General features: G+C 38.3%; 1 protein-coding gene and 1 long non-coding RNA gene across 5 annotated transcripts in view; one reads left to right on the top strand and one right to left on the bottom strand.

Annotated features, from left to right (window-relative positions):
* Positions 1 to 20,871, top strand: part of LOC134755600 (PRL-1 phosphatase) — a 51,549-nt gene that overhangs the window by 10,956 nt on the left and 19,722 nt on the right. The window contains exon 1 of one of the 3 annotated variants that reach the window (XM_063692081.1): positions 11,012 to 11,180. The exons of 1 other annotated variant lie outside the window; for it this stretch is intronic. The gene's annotated coding sequence lies outside the window, so the exon portion shown is untranslated. Of the gene's footprint in view, positions 1 to 11,011; positions 11,327 to 20,871 lie in introns of those variants that run through there. One more of the 3 variants, XM_063692084.1, reaches the window with a different exon arrangement.
* On the bottom strand, positions 14,566 to 17,164 carry LOC134755599 (uncharacterized). Of its 2 annotated transcripts, none has more exons than XR_010129070.1 (2): positions 15,252 to 17,164; positions 14,566 to 15,119 (listed from the first exon to the last, which is right to left on the bottom strand). It is a non-coding gene; the product is annotated as an uncharacterized LOC134755599 (long non-coding RNA). The 2 variants fall into 2 exon arrangements; XR_010129069.1 differs by having other exon boundaries at positions 15,234 to 17,164.

Below are 20,871 nucleotides of genomic sequence, written 5' to 3' on the forward strand. Positions count from 1 at the left end.
ATTATTTAAATTCACATAAAAAATAATGTCCAAGGTTTATTGACCCGATTTAATCTAACTTCTATGGTTAGCTTTCCAACTCGAATCCAGGGTAGCTCGGCATCTTGCCTCGACCATGCATATACCAATTTGCCTCGAGAATCTGTATCGGTTAACCCACTAGATACATGCATAAGTGATCACTGTGCAATACTTTTTAAATACTCGTTTATAACAATAAGAGATCATACGCGTTACGTAACGAAAAGAGTTACGAACAAAACACAGCTAACACAATTCCTAGATAAAGTAGAGAGTTTTGACTGGTCTATGTTTTCACTCACAAGTACTATAATAGCTTTGAGCTACTATTTAAGCAATTTCATAGGACATTTATCTACCTTGTAGAATCGTATACCTTGGGGGACAATTCGTCTGACCTAAAAGTCTAACCTTTTAGGCGGCGGCGGTTCACATCCTTACTTCTATGATAACAGAGGTGTGCTACTTACTATGTTACTTATTTGGCCATCACTATCTTTTTGACAATGTGAAATCGTTATTACTGACGCAAACCCATTGACGTCTAACTAATTAAATATGGTATAAAATGGTCTACGCTGTCTATTCTTAGCTCCCATATGACCTAAAAGTCTAGCTTTTGGGCGGCAGTGCGCGTGACGTCATGCGCAGTACGTCACGGCTGTGACGTCATCAGAGTAGGCTTGTATGAAGTAGTCCATCTGCAAAACATGTATGGAAAAAACAAATCATACAAGCTTGGATTGGTTGGATATTTTCTTTCCAAATTTGAATTTTGAACCTAAATTATGAGATCAAATGGTCTCAGATAGGGTCAGACTTGAGTGTAAATCATGGACTTGATAAGAATTATAAGTCGACAGGACTATGATGCAACTTTTCATAAAGATTGCAGGGGTTGGTTTTCTTTTGTCATTGTGTGTTGCCAACGTTTCACACCAAGTCAAAATTATTATCAAAACGTGTAGTACCTATATTCTGTTTTTTTATTCCGTAGACTAAAATGACATTTCATGTGGTACTAAGAAATGTAATGTCTTACATATGAAACGTCATTTTCGTCTACGGAATAAAAAAACAGACCTTAGTGGTTCTTAAGCTTGGTAGACGACAATAAGCACATTTATTCGTATGGCCAGGCGTGGCTCGTCGCGTCGCTACAAGTACATGCTACCCCCACCAATTTTGGTGTCTAACCATAGTAATTGCCGCGCGTCACGGAACGGACGCCTGCTCGCGCTTGCGCCACCTAGCGGTCATATCTGTCGTAATAGACGTATTTTGTTAGAGTGAACCTTCTGTACCTAGTACTATTATTTATTCTGTGTTATGGCATGTTGTCGCATGTGTTCCCCGTTCTGTGTGTACAGCCCCGCCCCTAAGATAGATTACTGTCATCGTCCCTAAACTGTGTCGTGACTCATCTCCGTGAACCTGGGTACCTGAGTATCGATTTTCCTGACCTGATTGAATCTATGCCCCACGGTAAATATTTTTAGAACTGGGGCGTGTGAAACAGCAGCTGTCGCTTAGCTTACATGTAGGTTTAGTTTTGGCGACAGTTTGTCTACAAAACGAGTATACCTATTGTATTGTAGTTCGGGCGATTTTCCGCAACTCGACGACAGGCGCCTATTTTGCGTGACAGCAGGGTTGGGCTAGTCCTGCCAGCCAAGCTCCTCGAGGAATCCTATCAAACCCTCGATGTTGAGTAGGACCTCGAGGAGGTCTCTCGGGGATCCGAGATGTTTTGCCCTGTATGGGGCCACTCCGCTGTATTCCAGCATCACGTGAGAGGCTGTTTCTTCTTCTGTCTCCATGCATCCTCTGCATAGGGGATTTGTTAAATAGTCCATGACCTGTTATGACACTGGTTACCATGCTCAGTCGGGTCTTCTCTAGTTGAAGGAGCAACCTTGTGAGCTTTCCGTTGATGCCAGGCATGGCTTGTTTGGCCTGTCTGCATCCAGTCTGGTTTTAGATACGAGTATACCTATTGTAGAAGTTCAGAATTTTCTTGAGCGTGTTTTACTGTATTTAGTTATTCGATTGCCTCCAGCTTGCCTCAATAATTTAAGATAATATAAAACCTAAATTATCTTAAAAGGCAAGGCAAATAAGCTCCCGCTTATATACCCATACCCAATGAAACTGCCACATAGCTGCCTTGTATTAGATTAGCTTGGCTTATTTTAGATATCGACTCGCATACGAATCCAGAAATCGTGTTCTAATAACAATATTAAGTGAAATGAATATTAGGTATATGAAAAATAGAAAACGGATTAACTTCAGCAATTTGCCTCTAACAAAGTAAATTAACTCTGCCTTTCGCTCAGTGTACATTGCCGTAATTGTGAGCAGATGTACAGTCATGCTTCCAATATACAATACACAATACAATATACAATATAGCGGATAGAAAAAAGAACATGCCAAAGTATCTGATACTCCATAATGTTTTTACAAATACAGATACGCTTTTAAAAGTAGATAAAATTGACGAGGAAGTAAAGTATAAATTGACTAATATTGTCTTCGGTTACCGCGATAGTTACTCATGAAATAAAACTATGAAAACGGATTATATCGCGTATATTGATATGAACCGAGTTTGCATGTATATACAACTTTATAGTCTATGATTGTTCATTATTTTTAGTATGTGGGTATTTTTGCACTTTGTAATTTTTCCTCAGTCACCCGTTGACCACGAACGCTGTAAAGGGTTCGAAACGTCGGGATGTATTATAAATTCAATATACGCGATATAATCCGTTTTCATAGTTTTATTTCATATAAATTGACTACTTAAAAAAACAAATCAAAATATTTAATAAAAATAATTTGATTTGCTCCCAAAGTTGAGGAAGTAAAGTTTTGCACATTGTAATCCCTTCTAATATTATATATACGAGTAATTCTGTCTCATTGTTACCTCTTCACGGTTAAACCGATTTAGATACAATTTGGTATGGAGATGGTGTGGTGTGTCTTACCGGGGAAGGTTATATTATAACACAACTGTCTTCTCTCCGCGTAGAATGATGATTTCCTTAATGAAAACTATCCTACGGCATTTCTCGGGACTCTCCTATCTCTATACCGGAATTCAATTTATATAGTTAAGTAATTATAATAAAGTTACTTTCGCAATTATAATATTAGTACGGTACGGATATCTCATTTTTTATAAACCTATTAGAGAATGGTAGACAATTTTACACAGTATCATCCACTATTATTTGATGCTAACCGTACAAGCTTGCCTGTCGTGTCACTCGGCTTAATTGCTCGACTTCGCTCGTAATTAAAATTGGATATCGTCGAGATGGCGCTTGGAAATGCATTAAAGCCTGTCCCAATCTCGAGCCGAGAAGACGGTAGACGTATCTTGAGATTGTATATATGACTTGAAATTGCTATTCTATCAATCTATTCAGGTTGTATCCGCCCACTGCTGAGTTTATGCCTCTTTACGGCATTCTCCTCGATCCTGTGCTAATCTTATCCAGTGCTTGTTGTTATATATTAGATATCTGACCATCTAGTTAATGATGCAGATCTTTTTGCGGTACGTTCTTTTGAACGTTCTTAACTTTTAATTCACGATCACCTAGCTATGTAATCACTTACGTCGCCGTTGATTATCGCCATAATCCCAGTGTGGCCATATGAACAACGTCGAATTAACTCGTTTCCCGGCGTTTCCAGTTAGTGTTGCCCCGGCATAACAAAGAGATAGCACGCAGAGAAATGTCGTCTCACTTGAATCCGGAGCAAGCGTCGGCGTCTAGTCAGTGCTATGGAAAATGGCGTCGCTGCGCACTCTGCGCAGTTGGGCCAACGGTGCATCGAGCAAGAGCAATAGAGTTGATTAGACGCCCTGGGGTGGCCCTAAAATAAACCAAATTGACGAACTGGGTCGTAAAACTTGTCATTCACAGTTGCATGGTCGTTGCAGGAGTGAAAGAGATAGTAATGGTTTTGGGATACTATATTAGCCTTCAAATTACTCCTTATTGATTGATTTATCGGAAATCTTTCATAAAACCGTAAATACTATTTGTTAATATGTCTGATATTTAAACACGTAGCATACGTACATCAGTATTTCATTGCTTTTTGCAGTTCTTACAATTTTCATGACAACGTTCTCTCGTTGCAGTCAATACAACTACGTTCTAAATTTAAACATGTTATTCACACTTGCTAAATGCATCCAATTGACATCGTAACAACGCACGTAAAAACGTTGTGTCATATACCTAATGTGCGACATGTTAATTCTAGGTATTCTATTCTACTGAAGTCTTAGCTGTTATCTGCTCATTCTTGGAATTTCTGTAGATAGTCGATACCTGTATAATATAGCTATTTTGAGTACCCTAATTAATACTCCTGAGTATGATGATGTATTTTTTAATATCTAGGGTACACTCGTGTAATAAAATCCAATATGGATGCAGAAACGGATGGGATATGTAACAAAAATATAGGCTTAAAAACTTTTTTTTACCTGAAATACATGGCATAAATTATTTATTCAAAGCGCAATGTCGGTCACTTAGAGATAACAGTTCTTTTGATATCGTATGATAACGCTTATATTTAAACGATCATCATATATTATCATCAATCATTAACACAGACGTAGCAATCTACACAAAGGTATTTTAATTACATTTTATTTTAATTGATCCACGCTTATTGTCACAATTACCGTAACAACCAATTATCGAGTGTTATTTTCCGGTCATTATATACTGCGTTTTCCGGTGTTTTAAACTAAGAACAAACAAAATGGTTATCTGGTTTATTTTCGTGGTCATTTTGAATAAAAAAGATACCTTTTGGACTTATTCATAAATAAAACAGCTGCTTTTAGGTCTCAGGACACTTGTATGAATAAAATATTTAAAAAAACTTCTTCTTAAGTGACATCTGAAAGTTTTCGTGTTGACTTAGTTCTTCATCCACATATTTTAGACTATAAATATTCAATCTACTACAACATGTGATCACACTCTATCAAACCAATTAACCTCAAATCGAACTGACGGGAATTTCCAAGAACTTGAACTCCCAAGCTGTAATTTTAGTGGTAGACACTCGGGCGGGCTAGGGCGAGTCGATGACCGAGTATTGATCCCGGCGATGTGGGTCGCGACCCGTTTCCCGCTGCATTCACCCATGGGGTGCACCCACATATAGGTTTACCGGGTAAAAGCTGTGAAAAGACGAAATCCTGCATTTTGCTACTAAATAGCCTGTACAATTCCTGGAACTGATAACTTTTTGTATGAGTGTGAACTTTCTTTGTAACGATTGCACTGTTCCATGAAGGAAGTTGGGAGTAACTCCCACATCTACATCTACCAATGTTACGGTACTGCTTCATGAGAAATAAAATATGTTAAAGGTCACAAAATTAGTATACCCCATGTGGTCAAAATCAAAACTTGCCAGGATGTGGAAACCTGCGCAATTTCCTGTAAACAGTTTTTAACATGGCAAGTAAGCTTACGCCTAGTAACCCGCCTTATGGGAGGCTAGGGTGGTAACGCAGGAAACACAGCATCTTGCGATCCTTCTGACTCTTCCGAGATGAATTTGCACAGATTGACTTATTGGCCATTGCGAAGCGCTGCTAGGATGCCGATATTGGATTGTTGCTTTTCAATGCCAATATCCGACAGATCTGAACGGTTTTCTTAGGATTTCAAGTTCTTTTCCTTCGACAGTTTTATTCTCTAAGGATTTTTCTGTTGAAATGCACCGTTAGAATTTCTATCCTCGTATTTAACTTGTTTGTTTACGTAAACGGATAATGGAGTTTTAAGATATTTAAAAAAGATTATCAAATGTTTGTACCATAAATGGTTGAATTAATTGATCAATGATCATGTTAAGCTCCGACACCATTATCTTTACACAGGTAGTGGCGCTATTAAATGGTACAATAAACACCGGTTTGCGTGTTTTTACAAGAAACTACTAACTAGCCATAAGCTGCAAACGCTTAATCGATCCATTAGATTCGTTCCAACGAGTAAACAAGACGGAAGAAAACGGACACGACTGCTGGGACTTCAAACGTCTCTTTACGATGTTTGTCCTGGATTCTAATTCCGTCAACCTTCGTTCTAATAGATCTATTCAAATAAACTTTGTCGTCAGTCATGCGATTCGTAAGTAAATACCGCTTTATTGCTGTCGTAAGTCAAAAAGCCAATATGTCATTCCGAGACTCGTGGAGATACGACTTCGTGGCTCAGCATCGTATATTTTACTGTCACCCGTAACCGGCACTGCCGATCAATTTATACCATCCATAAATAACCTTTTCTGAAAGTTATTTGCAAGAAGTTCTAGAACGATTAAACGAATCTGTCCCCTAACCATAAAGTTGGAAGATCTGCAGATAACAAAGTTTGCGAAACTGGAAGGAAATATTTTGTTGCAAGGAGAATTTTTGAATAATTCATGTTGGGGTAATGAGTTTCGGTACCGAGGACGAGGCTTGCACGGTCTCATTTCCATGAATATAGTTCGGGAATGCCTGGTGGGTTGCACTGCGATTGGTTGACTGGGTTGTAAATGCCTACATACCCGGTACGTATTTGCGTTGTGAAAGTTGATTTGCACTTAGCGCTCCCCACCTTTCCACGAAGCAAAATTGTATCTTGCACGTTTCTCTTTTGAACCTAACCGGGACTGTTTGTCCTTTTCCTTCTATAATTTTAACTGACTGAGACTGGATCTGATCGTAAAACTCTTAGTACTTAGTACCTATATGTAAAATGGTGTATTTTACCTGTTGCATTCTATATTACTTCTCATTTGTCATTTTGTATTTCTGGACCGATACTACCTTCAAACCTTCAAGAAAAGAGCGTACTCCCATCTTTAAGGCCGGCAACGTTGTAACCCCTCTGTTGTTGCGGGTGTCCATGGGCGGCGGTAATCGCTTACCATTAGACGATCCGTCTGCTCGTTTGCCTCCTATATCATAAAAAAAGATGTCTTAATAGACGTGTTAAAACTATTGAAGTTTATTTCTTGTATCTTAAAACCTCCAACATAATAAAATTTAGATACTTCTAAATCTTACCCGTCATAATCAAATCGCTTTATCTGGATTTAAAGTACTTTTCACCACACCAGCTGGTAAAGGCTCTCTTGATTGTTCAAAAACTGATAAGAAAGTTGCATTTTATTCACATGTGAGGAAAAGCAATCAAATGCAAATTTTGAGTTGTTTTCTTATGTTTGCTGGTAGAATTGACTTTTAATGGTGTTTCACTCGGTGACTAAATTTGTTTAACCCTCGTGGAAAATACTAACTGTAAAATATGAAACGAAATCAAAGCAAATCGATTCAAAATTAATGTTATTAAATATTTATCATGCAAAATCATCATTTAAGTCAATTCTACCAGCAAATATAAGAAAACAACTCAAAATTTGCATTTGATTACTTTGCGTCACATGTGGATAAAATGAAATTTTCTTATCAGTTTTTGAACAATCAAGAGAGCCTTTACCAGCTAGTGTGGTGAAAATAACTATTATCGCACTGCGGAACGAATTTTCTAGAGATTGTCCACGAGGAAACGATAACAGTCGTAATGTCAATGATAAAAATTCCGTTGCTATGTCATGGGACTGATGTGTCGGTCGACCTTCGGCAGCGACTATTAGAATGGAGACAATGCCGGACGTAGTATTCATTAGTATTGATTGCTTGTAGAGGTTTTCTATTTGACATTGTTTCTGCTCTTAGATCTCCATAAAAATAACCACCATACGCATACCTAGGCATTCAGGGCCAATATTCTTGTGTTGTTGTTTGTTATATTTTCATTTCAAAGTGCTTTGTTATGTTTTCATTAAGTATATCTAAGATTAAGATTACTATTTGTTATTGAGTTCTTACCCAAGAATAATAACTATTAAAGTATAGCTAGAGTCCTTGCGTAACGTAATTCTAGATCTTTCACGGGCAAGATTCTTCAGTGTTGTGTGCAAATTCATTTTGTATACCTATTACTATTATGGTGTATTTTGTATTTGATACTGAACAAAAACCTTGAAAAGATAATGCAAAGCCATCTTTGCGTCAATACTAGATTTTTGAAGGACAAGGTTCTTTAGAATACATTGCAGTCTTATCTTATTTATTTCAGCTAATTACTTGTAAAAAGTCTTTTTAAATGTTATTGTTTTTTCTATGACCTCAACTCAAAAGCAATAATTCAAAACCAAAACACAATACCTTGCGTAGCGCCACTTCAGATCTTCAAGGCAAAGGTTCCTTATTTACTTTGCAGAATTATTTCAACTTGGAAACAATTTCACGTACCTACTCCATCAAACTCACGCGTACCCGTCACGTTGTATCAAGGTTCCTCAAAGTTTCCCGAGCCAATGGTGTTTCAGTTCCACATAATCACGTTGCCCAGAATCAGAAGACAATACTGGGACGATTGTAATGCAAGCAACGCTCGTTCCACTGTCACGTGTCTAAAACACGTGAATGTGAACCCGGGTTCAGGACACGCTCTACCCACGCAGTTCAAAAATAACTTGCCCTTCAAGAAGGGATATACAAAGTAAAACCTGGACACTTTATATTCCTGTATGAAAGAATTTCTCCTCTTTTTTTCTGACCAATTTGCGGCGCTAGATTTATTCCTTTGTGTTCAAATTTCCGTTTGCTTTATTGGATAATGATACCGTTAACTGTATCGCGTCAATAACAGCCCACTAGAGACTAAGTGGCCACTTTTGCCTCGTTGAGAGCTTGAAGAGATCTTGTTTAAAAACTCTCACACTTTTTGTTATCTTTGAGAAACCATTAAGTAACAAAAAGCAAATTACATCGAAGTCTGTTTATTGTTCATTTAATTGGGCTCATATTTCCCGAACCTTGAAACGGGAGACAGTAAAGGCAGTTTGGCCTTTTCCGTAACCTTGCTCGTAACTTTTTGTCCCTGGGCGAGGATTGCATTTGAAACTTACGTGTGTCCCTCACCTTTGTTGTTGGGTGGTCCAAACGACAACGTCTGCATTATATTGCGCATTAGACCACAGACGTGTGCACGACATCACGCGTGATTATTAGATGAAATCATTATCCCTCTTGTAAACTGAGTACATCGCTCATTAACTGCGTCGTTTGGCCTCAACTAAGCGATAAGCTGTGGCTTTATCTTTCATATCCCAAGACATTTAAGTCATAAATCTAAATGGGAAATAGATGAAAGCGAAATTAAATCTGCACTTTCAATCTGCTAGAGTAATGGAAAATTTCCGTAGGAGTTTCTAGAGCGTTTAATTTGAACCCGAGCGGAAAATTTGCCCATGTACAGAGTGGGCGGATCTAAATTTATCCTGTAGTGCTATGGACAAATACGTATAAGCTTCTGTATAGGCGTCTGTATAAGGGAAAGCCTGCTCCCGCTATAGGCTCATAATGCGCCACTCGCTTGTTCGTGACGTGAATTTCGTAAAAGTGCTTCGAGGAAACATTTTTTGTATGTATTTCGTTATGAGCTCGTCTCGTGTTATAAATGGCTGCCTTTAACGTTGTTCTCTTCAATCTCTTTGAGAAGGCCCCTCTCTGAACTCATTTGTATTGAATCTAAATATACTTGCGAAAGCGCTGAAGTGTATTCCCTTTGCAATCTATCCATTACTGACCCCTTTCAGAATATATTTCTATTATCAGCAAATAGTTTTGTTATATCGGTGTCGAAACGGATTTTCATTCGTATTATAAATCTTCTAAGATAAAAAACGTACTCGTCTAGCTAGAGTAATAAGTAATAATCGTATATTATTATGATCGCTGTAATCATAATGCGACGATGTCGCTTGTTAACACAATTTGGCAGTAACGTTAAATGTGTTAATTAGAGAAGCTGAAATAACTTCAGCAATTACGGCACTGAGCGTTTTACTTGTCGCTTTGGCAAATTTATCCTGGTATTTTTAGAACGTGACCAAGACTAGCTAAATACATTGCTCACTTCATCACCGGTCATTTATTAAATTATTCAAAATGTATTCTAAACGAATACAGTGTAGTTTTTTTTAACAAGTCGGTGAACTCTTATTAACGTCAACATTAAAAATAAAACCGCAAGCAATAGTACTAATTAATAGCAGCAGCATTTTTGAACTCGATGCCAAATATTGTTTCAATTAAGTATGAAACTCAAGAAGGTATTAATACCTTATTTGAATACGTGCTCAAATTTATTATTAACCCACTCGTCCTTTTGAAACCCAACGCCAAGTTTCAGACTGAATTCAATAAATTTACTCTGTAGCCAGACGGTGTCACCTGACCAGTCAAAACTTGGATCACAATGCCTTTATAGAAAGTTTAGTCTTCAGAAAAGCATTATATAGGTAATGTTGAGTCGCTGGGTCTGTCAACAGCTATGCGTATTGAATTGCGTGTCGCCAACTGTATTGATACGCATTCAGTTCATTCCTTACCGGTTGGCGATCAGGAGTTATCGGACTGTGTTGTTTGGTGCTGGTTAGTTTTGATTTCTGTAGGTACGTATAACCTATTAATTACATTGATATTTGCTTAAGGATTTCAGAAAATGTTGGTTTTAGAAGAGTTTTCTTGATGCTTATTGGCTTACTTTTCTTCAGCTTTTGCTCAATCTCATTCGAAGGTGACCGGCCATTCAGATTTTGGTTAAACTTTATTCTCTCTGCGAAGTTGCGGTTCCTTATAAAATTTGTTTCAGGTTATTCGCGGAATATTAATGGAATTTTTATTCTGACCTAGAAACGTTCTAAGTTCTAACAAAATTCTAAATAGCGGATCTAAATTCGTTACGAACTTGCGAAAAGTTTCTCTCATTGTTAATAGCGGTCCGCGTGCGGGTGTCGGCTCGTGGCTCGGGCTCGTCGGGCGGCTGACGCCAACGCCCCCGCGTGACGTCGTGTCGTGGGGCGCCGGCGGCCGCGGCCACTTGGCGGCAGTCTGTGCACAACCGCCGCCCGCACGTCACCGCTGCGATGTGAACGCCTAACCTCGCCAACTGTCTAAAACGACAGCTTCTGTTGCGTGTGCTAAGTTCCCCATTAACTATTTTGTGTTCCAATAACTGTTAAACGAGCGCCAGATACATGTAAGTGGTGTTATTTGTGTCATCGTTTGCGTGGCCCGTTTCGCTGACACGATTTCGGCGCGCCGAATTCTTACATTTCTTACTGTGCCGTGTGGTGACTAAAGTGTCGAGTGTTTCTGCTGGATATGGTTAAAGTAGGTGATCAGGTAATTTTGAGGTTGTTTTAGTTTCCTCACTTGTTTTTAGTGCAAGTTTTTCGTAGTTTGCGTCATTGTTCAGTTTAGTTCGCTTTTCTGAAAGCAACAGGTGTTGGCTTTTAAAATATCCCATTCACACGTTCTCTAATTCTGCACTCGCACGCAATTCTTATCAGTGTTATTGTCCCACACTTTCGTTGTGAACAGTTGACGTAGATGCATTCGATACGCATTTGATACCTATTACATGTTCGCACATTTGTTACGTACTTATAGGTCTCACGTACATAATGACGTAGATTCTAGTTTATAGTATTATTTGCTTTAATCAGCGTAAGTAGTCTAAACAACTAAACTACCCGTAATGTGTCTGGTCTCGCATGCTCTGTAAATTACACAGGGCAAATATATACCTAGTGTATTGTTTACGAGGGTGTGGTACATTTACCGAATTGCACAACACGTTTTACTTTAACGAAGTTTTTAGGTCTCTTGGCAATTGTTTGTTTTATATTCGCCCCACATTCCTGCTCTACCAGCAACTGATAATTCTTTATCTTCACCTTTATAGATTGCTTTTTGTGACAAATAGCAATTTCACGATTTTTTAGTTTGCTGTTGCTATGCCGGTCAATTCTTCAAGGTATAACCGTTGCCAACGAATTGATTTTGATCTATAGTCAGTATCTTCCTCGCGTTATCCCGGCATTTTTGCCGGCTCATGGGAGCCTGGGGTCCGCTTGGCAACTAATCCCGAGAATTGGCGTTTTACGAAAGCTACTGCCATCTGACCTTCCAACCTAGAGGGTAAACTAGACCTTTACGGCTACCATCAGTTCGGCACTGACATATACTCTAACGTTTACGTAATTTACTTTCTATGCATCTCGCTCGTACTGACATATTAGTGCGAGCGAGATGTATAGAAAGTAAATTACGTAAACGTTAGAGTATATGTCAGTTTTGACACTGTCAGTGACTCATGGTACTGGTACTTATTAGGATTACTCCGGTTTCCTCACGCTGTTATCCTTCACCGAAAAGCGACTGGTAAATATCAAATGATATTTCGTACATAAGTTCCGAAAAAACCTTTTTCTACGAGCCGGGGTTTGAACCTGCAACCTCCGGATAGTCCGGATTGAAAGTCGAACGCACTTACCGCTAGACCACCAATTTTGATCTATATTATACTGTTTATATTAACTAGTTACTCTTACATCATCTATAATGAATGAATTTTGTCCTTAACCGCGTCCAACGCCAATGTCACCCGTGTCATGGCCAGTCGAATTCACATTCATACTTATCTACGGCATCTACTAGTACGGGCGGGGACCGTATCATCTACTACGTCATCTGATACAAGAATAAGCCCCATGGCACACGTTCATAAAAGTGATGCTAAGTATGGAAAAAATATTAAAAAAAATAGAATTGGCCGAAAGCAGGAAAAAATACCACATCCGGTTACAAATAAAAACTGAAATTTACGTCATCTGATACAAAAATGAGACTGGTGGATTGGCAACAGGTAGGAATTTATATGTAGCTTCAGAGACCACTCGTCTGCCAGTTCCTAAATGGCCGAAAGTGCGTCTGCCGGGCACTTTAAAGGTACGATAAAATGTGGAATTTCTCTGATACAAAGATACAAAGAAAGATGGGACTTGACTTGTGGCAACATATAGCAATTTATAAGTAGATTCAGAAAACACTCGTCTGCCAGCTCCCAAATGGCCGGAAGAGCGTCTGCCGGGCATTTAAAGTTTAAAGCATTAGCAGGATACCTTTAAATGCACGGCAGACGAGAGGTTTCTGAAACTACATATAAATTCCTATCTGTTGCCACCAGTCTTATCTTTGTATCAGATGACCTAAACATCACTTTTTTTTGTAACCGGAAGTGGTATTTTTTTCGTGCTTTCGGCTAATTCAATTTTTTTTACTATTGTTTCCAAATTTAGCATCATTCTTATGAACGTGTGCCACGATGGGGCTTATCCTTGTAGTAGATCATACGGTCCCCGCCCGTACTATACGTAAATGGGTTCATTAGCTAGTACATATTGTATGACACGTCACTGGTAATTAGTTACTTCATTGTTCAACAATTGTTATGGCTGTGCAAACTTGCCTTGAATAACTATTTACTATACAAGTGGGGATATAATAAAACACTGTTTAACTTGTACTGGAATCGGATTACCACTGACAAGATAGATAGTGTGTGCTTATCCGTTAATGTGCTAGGTATTGTCTTTATCGTGAGATTTAACTTAAACGTTATAGCTAGGAATATAACAAAAATAATACAATGTGGTTTCTTAACATTTGACAGTTAACTAGCTTTTAATTCAAATCTATCATATTTTTGTATAATTTTCTTCCAGTATTAAATGTCTGTTTGTAATAACAATAACTATAGATGGGCCGAATATGGACTTTGCCAAATACGAATATTCGGTTCAGATCTTACCGAACCGAATATTCGGCCGAACTATTCGGTTCAACTGTATCCTTCTAATAAAACATTTGAAAACGCTTTAATAACATTAGCAACTAAAGATGAATCGCTTTCTAGTCTAGGCAACTGCTTAGACACAAACAGATCAAAAGGCACGGGACTCGGCAACAAACTTTCAACTCTCCAGATAATCAAAACACAACATATTTCAACGCGTGTTTTAGTAACAATGGAATAATGGGAAAATGTAACCAGATGAAAGAGAGTTGGTTGTGGAAAAGTTCTGGTAGAAGCTTTTATTTTATAGTGTTGCAACAAACAAAAAAAATCTGCCGAAAATTTAGCACTTCAACCGAGTAATTCGGCCGAATACGAACATTAGAAAACTTGACGAATATGCGGAAATTGCCGAATACCGAATATTTGGCCCATCTCTAGTAATAACAGCTTCTTTGTATGCATATTGGTGTTTAATTCTTCTACATTGTCCGTATTAGACAGTATAACACTATTGTTTTCTTTTACACCTTCATTTTGAAATGTCTATGACCCGGGGATTGAGGTGTCACAGAACTGTTGTGAGCAAGGCCACAATTATTAATATAATTTAAATTTAAAAATACTCAAAATTATGAAATATACCTACGGCTAGATGAGCATGTGAACAGGGTCGAGGTTCAGGCCACTTTGGAGTAGAGACTTCAATCCAGTATTTTAAAAGAGGACGCCCTGGATTGAAGTTTCCAGCAAACGCATGACAGGTTCCAAATGAAAAGGCAAGTTACTTAAAATATACACTGTATTCTTCTTCTTAGCAAATACACGAAATTGTTATACCGATTACAATATTAAATTTAAGAGAGGCTTAAGGTACTATTGTCTGTGCTATTAATATAAAATAATAATTAATTTACTACAGGCGTAGACATGAGCGAGGTTGGAAACCCTTAACTAGGTGGATATATACATTGCCTTCTTTACATTCGCCTTAATCTACTTCATAAAGTTGGCCAGACATAATAATAATAAGGGGTCACCTCGCTCGGTCACCAGGCATCTGGGAGTACGCTGCTACAACGTCTCCACCAGGTGTATAAATTAACAGCTATCACTAGTACGTTTTCGTACAGGGAGTAGTATCGATCCCATCAAACCCAACTACTAATATATGGTACTCATACGTAACTCGAAACACTATTCATCCGAGATCTTGTAGTGCCTCCAGGATATGAGCCGGGAACTAGCCACCCTGCTCAAGGCTTGCGACGGGATGTGTAACTCCCGCCATGACTAGAAAGTCCAGAAATTCCAAAAATTCCAGAAAGTCCAAAAACCCTGAGAACAAAATTCTCAGTCAAAAACTAATTTATTTCAAAATATTAGATTTTAATTTTATTTATTTAGGATTCACTTCTCAAGGCAAAATGCTTAACCCAAAGGTGTGTGTACGTGTCTAGTTGTACTTACGGGTTTATTTCCCCGGTTTCTATAGAAGCGCCGGGAACACGTGCTTCTCCCCCTCGGCTTCGATCGGCATTCTCGAGACGGGCAGCTGAAATCGTTTACGACAACGTAGTTAGACACTTGTTAAACAAACTAAATGTTCCCTCGTCCACATCGATAATGATTTCACAAGAATACATACCACATGTACGACGAAATCACAAAATGAATCCCCGCTTGCTACAACGGGGTTGGGCGATTAAAACACCTTGTTTTACACATCACGCTGTAACAAGAATACATTTTATCACTATACGCACTAATCACACAAAAAGAAAAAGAACTGAGTTTAGATTTCTTCAGACAAAGCTACTCACCTCCATTTTGGCAGAACGCACCGACCTTTAATGTCAAGATGTCTCCAATTCTCCAATTGAACAGCAAATGAGCAAATGACTCGACAAATGCAAGTTCATTCCGACTGACACATTTCTGAGTGAATGCATCGAATGACGTATGCCCGCGACACACACTCGCTCTTACCAAATGAATGTACTAACAAAACCAGAAACTTCATCAATTTCAAACATGGAAATAATTATATATTTAGAAAGCCAAAAATATGGACAACATTTCCAAATAGAAAGTTCATAAAGGCAATGATTATGTTATTTTACCAACGAGTGTGGCTACCACACTTCATCGACCGCCATCTTGAAATACAGATACAAACGTACATGTCACTTGTCATTGCTGTCAAGTCGATATGAACTCCAAATGTAGTTTGTTTATTTGTTCCCAAATTTTGTGTTTTTAACCAAAACTAATAGTGGAGAGGAACCATTTCAATACCAAATATAAGTGCCGTCGGACAAACGGAGTGTCCGGGCTATAATTCTTTGCCGGAACGAGAAATATGCGCAGGAGTACAAATGTTGAGTTGTATGATTTATCTCACCGTCAAGGTAAGTTTTATGTTCGAAATATAGCTAAAAGCAAATGAAAAAGGTTTAAAATGAATAGAATGAGTCTTGCCCAAGAAGTATTTACCATATAACCGAGGTAAATAGATATTAATTACTAAGTTTTCGTCAAATAAACATGTAACAATTTCTCCTACCAAATATCTACAGACTGAGCGTTTAACTCCAATTAAAACACTTGGAGCAGACTGCAAAGTGTTACAGTTCATCTTTAGTTGGGTTAAAAAAAAATTTTTGAAAAAAATTTTTTTTTTTTTTTTTTTATAAACTAAGCCTATCACGAAATAAACACCTTAACTAAGAAAACACTGATAATCTGTAAAGAAATACTAACCTTACGATAAACCTTAAACCTATGACTTGGTGAATCTGCAGCTTCAACCAGACAAATACTACTACTACTTTTGATACGTATCTCCTTAATCCTAATGCGCGCTTATCTAAACCTAAATCTAAAAGAAAATGTCAAAGATGGCAACACTAACAAACTTTCCCTTTATTAAAGAAATTGCCTATCACTGACAATGGTGGAACTATGTAAAAAGCTACTACCCAGCTATCACACAATTCCTATTTCACGAACAGAAGTTCTTTCAATGTACAAAGTATAGGAGAACGCAGTCCCTTTATAGATTTAATATTGTCATAGCAAGTAGTCCCATTTAAGGGTTTGTATGTAAATAAGTTTCTGTAGTTTATTCAGATTACATAAGTTTAATTCAAGGTTATGTCTTTATAAGAACATAATAAAGAACAGTTTGGTTCGTATGCATCCGATACCAATATATATAGAATTCAAATTATAGGGAACGACTACCATATCAGAGGAAAACGAGCTTGCGACAGGCTTCGTTCAGCTCAGAGAGTAGGTTCTAATATCAAGTATCACCGAGGATAATTGAATTTTAGGTATTTGTCCAATGGGCGTACAGACGAGTACCGCTACGGGGACGGCTCAGCTTCACCGGGTCGAACAATATCCTTTATATGAAAGTTACCCAGAAGTTTTCCTTCTAAGGATTTTAAGGAGTACACTAGAGGACTCAATTTTTTATGGACGACACACTTGTCGTATCGGGGAGCTAATTTAGCTGAGAAATGTTTAGCTGCATTTGACAATGGGAAACATCTTTTATAAACGATTTGCCCTTCTTTTAATTCTACGTGACGCTTCCTCATGTTGTAATACCCAGCATTACGTTCATGTGAGGCAGTCAACAAGCTACGCACTTTTTGAAATACAGATTTGAGCTCTTTAAGTTTCTCTGAAAAAGTACCACTGGTATCTAGTTCGAGCGCGTTTTGGTCTATGGGACCTTCGCTATTATAAAGAGAACCGTCTAGAATCATTTGACGACCATGTGTTAGAAAGTACGGTGTCTCTTTAGTGACTTCGTGACGAGCTGTATTTAAGGCACACTGAATTTCCGCTACGTTCTTATCCCAGTTACGGTGATCAGAACGCACGTACGAGGCAATAGTTCTCACTAGTTCACGGTTCACTCGTTCCGTCTGATTCGTCTGAGGATGATATCTAGGGTTATAGAAAATATGAGGGACATCATATTTGGACATTAAGTCTCGAAAATCTTTAGAAATAAATTGAACGCCATTGTCGCAGAATATATATTTAGGAACCCCATGTACAAGGAATATTCCTTTTTCCATGCACTTAACTATAGCTTTCGCAGTTATGGTGCGTAGTGGAAACAAAGTCACATACTTACTAAAGTAATCAGCACATACAAAAAGATACTGATTCCTTAGATAAGATGGAGGAAAAGGACCAAGAATGTCACAAGATATTGCTTCGCCTGGTGACGATATACGTCGTGGATTACCCATTAAACCAGGACGAGCTAGATTAACAGGCTTATATGTTTTGCATATTTCACAAGAGTCTACGTATTCTTTGACGTCTTGAAACAAAGTAGGCCAATAATATAAGTCAACTACTTTGGAATGGGTTTTAGCCACACCAAAGTGACCAGCAGTAGGATCATCATGATACTTATTTAATATTTCATTTCGGTGCTCATAAGGGAGTACCAGCTTCCAGTCAAATTGAGCTGTCAGACGGTACTTATTCTTAGAGTAACGGAAAAGTTTATCATTTTCAATTTTAAAGTTGGGAAAGAGAGAAGGTTTTTCAGATACCTTTTTATATACATCAAGATACCATGGATCCTGAATAGTCACAGAATTTATAGAACTGACATGTATACGCGAGAGACAGTCCGGTATGACATGTTCTTTGCCCTTCCGATGAATTATTTCAAAGTTAAATTGACTCAATCTACACGCCCATCGATTTAAACGTCCTGTAGGGTTTTTTAAGTTTTGGAACCATTTTAAAGATGCATGGTCCGTTACAATATAACACTTTCTACCTTCTACATATGCTCGATATTGCTCGAGACCATAAATCACAGCTAAGAGTTCGCGCTCGGTAGCCGAATAGTTCGTCTCTGGTTGGTTAAGAGTACGGCTGCAATACGCTATGGGATGATCTATCCCCTGATACGATTGTGTCAAAACCGCGCCGACAGCGTAAGAAGATGCATCTGTATGAATATAGAAGCTTTCTTTAAAATTGGGGCATTTAAGAATAGGAGAAGATACTAAGGCAGACTTAAGTATGTTGAAAGAATCGTTAACTTCATCTGTCCATTCAAATTTTACCTTCTTACTCGTTAAGCGAGATAAGGGTCGAGCTATTTTAGCGAAGTTATTTATGAAACGCCGGTACCACCCGCACATTCCTAGAAAACGTTTAATATCCTTAGCATCTTTAGGAGTAGGAAAGTTTAAGATTACATCAATTTTAGCAGGATCAGTTCTTAGACCGTATCTATCAACTAAATACCCCAGGTATTTAAGTTCACTCCTACAGAAGGACGATTTTTTCATATTAATAGTTAAATTGGCTGCTTTCAGTTTTTCAAAAACTGCTCTCAACAACCTTATATGTTCATCAAAATCAGAAGTGCAAATAATTATGTCATCAATATAACAGAAAACTTTATGATCAAAATGGGAAGTAAAGAGATTATCCATCAAACGTTGCATAGTCGCAGAAGCGCCTACCAAACCAAAACACATTCTATTGTAGTGGAATAATCCTTTCCCTGGTACGGTAAAACTAGTTTTCTCCTTGGAGTCTTCACTAAGAGGGATCTGATGATATGCCGCACTCAAATCAAGAGAAGTAAGAAATTTCGCATCGCGTAAATTATCCAGAATATACTGAACGTGTGGCACAGGATAAGCATCAGATTTTGAAACTGCATTTACTTTTCTACTGTCTAAACAAAGTCTTAAATCCCCGTTAGGTTTTTCTACCATAACGACGGGAGAGTTCCAAGGAGAGTGAGAAGGTTCAACGATTCCCTCTTTAAGCATGCGATCAACTTCCTTTGCTAAGGCAGCTTGTTTATATGGACTAAGTCGAGAATATTTTTGTTTTATAGGGGGAGTATCCCCAGTATTTATAACATGTTCAATTAAGTGGGTCTTTCCCAACCCACCCTTATCAGTATCAATTTGATCAAAAAGAGATTTAGTATCCTCAAATTGGGATTTCTGTTCAGCAGATAACGAGTCATAAGTATTTAGTCCGGTCTCTGACGGTAAAACGTCAAGACTAGCTATATAATGAGAATCAGTCTTCTCTACATTAGTAATGAGGCCTGGAGCTAAGCCATAGGCTCTCCAAAAGTTTAAACCAAGTACCATCGGAGTAGCGATCTCCGGTTGAATATTAAAATGAATAAGTTTAACTTGACCTTTATAGTTTACAGGTAAAATCATGTATTCAGTAGATACGATACGATGATCGTCCGCAACGTTAACCATAACAGGTTTTGTATGTTTTTGAATTGGTATCCCACCTGTGGCGAATACTAAATGGCTGTTGTGACCCAGGAAACTAACACTGGCTCCACAATCTAACAACGCCTTAAAATTTAAGTTGAGTATGTTTAATAAAGCATATACTCTATTGTCTCCCTTAGGAGGATTAAAGAAGATTGTCTTTTCAGCACGGCAGGGAGCAGAAGATCGACATTTATTACTGGCAGAAAAGACCCTATTTAGTTTTTTGGAAGAGAGTTACATTTTGAACACTCCGGAGTACGAACTCCTTTTTCTCCACACCTGAAACAAACGATCTCTTGAGAGACCCTACATGACCTAGTAGCGTGGTTGACTCTACCACACCGGAAACATTGTACATTAGAAGAGCTTTGTGCGGCAGCGGCAACAAAAGCTTTTGAAGAATTAGGTGAGCGCGAAGGGTACGCCCCCTGACGATATTCTACACCTTTCTTAGGAATATTCGAGGAAAAATTTCCACCCTTATTTGACAAATCCGGTTCACGAAATTGTTTGGCTCTGACTTGAGCTAACTCTATGCGTTTGCAGAGCGTTTTCAGCTGCTGAATTGACTGCACGTCATGCAACGCCAAATCTTTCGAATATTCAGGACGGATGTTGCGCATCATTGTGTCTAACTGTTCCTGCTCCGGAACCTCTTTAGAAAGACGTTCGTACATCCCTAGTACCGTTGAAACGAAGTACACTATGGTCTCTGACTTAGCTTGTGTCCTAGCACGAATCTCTTGTAATAATTGATGATCCAAATCCGGAATATCGAATTCTTC

This window comes from Cydia strobilella, chromosome 3 (genome assembly GCF_947568885.1).
Source record: "Cydia strobilella chromosome 3, ilCydStro3.1, whole genome shotgun sequence".
Classification (NCBI taxonomy): domain Eukaryota; kingdom Metazoa; phylum Arthropoda; class Insecta; order Lepidoptera; family Tortricidae; genus Cydia; species Cydia strobilella.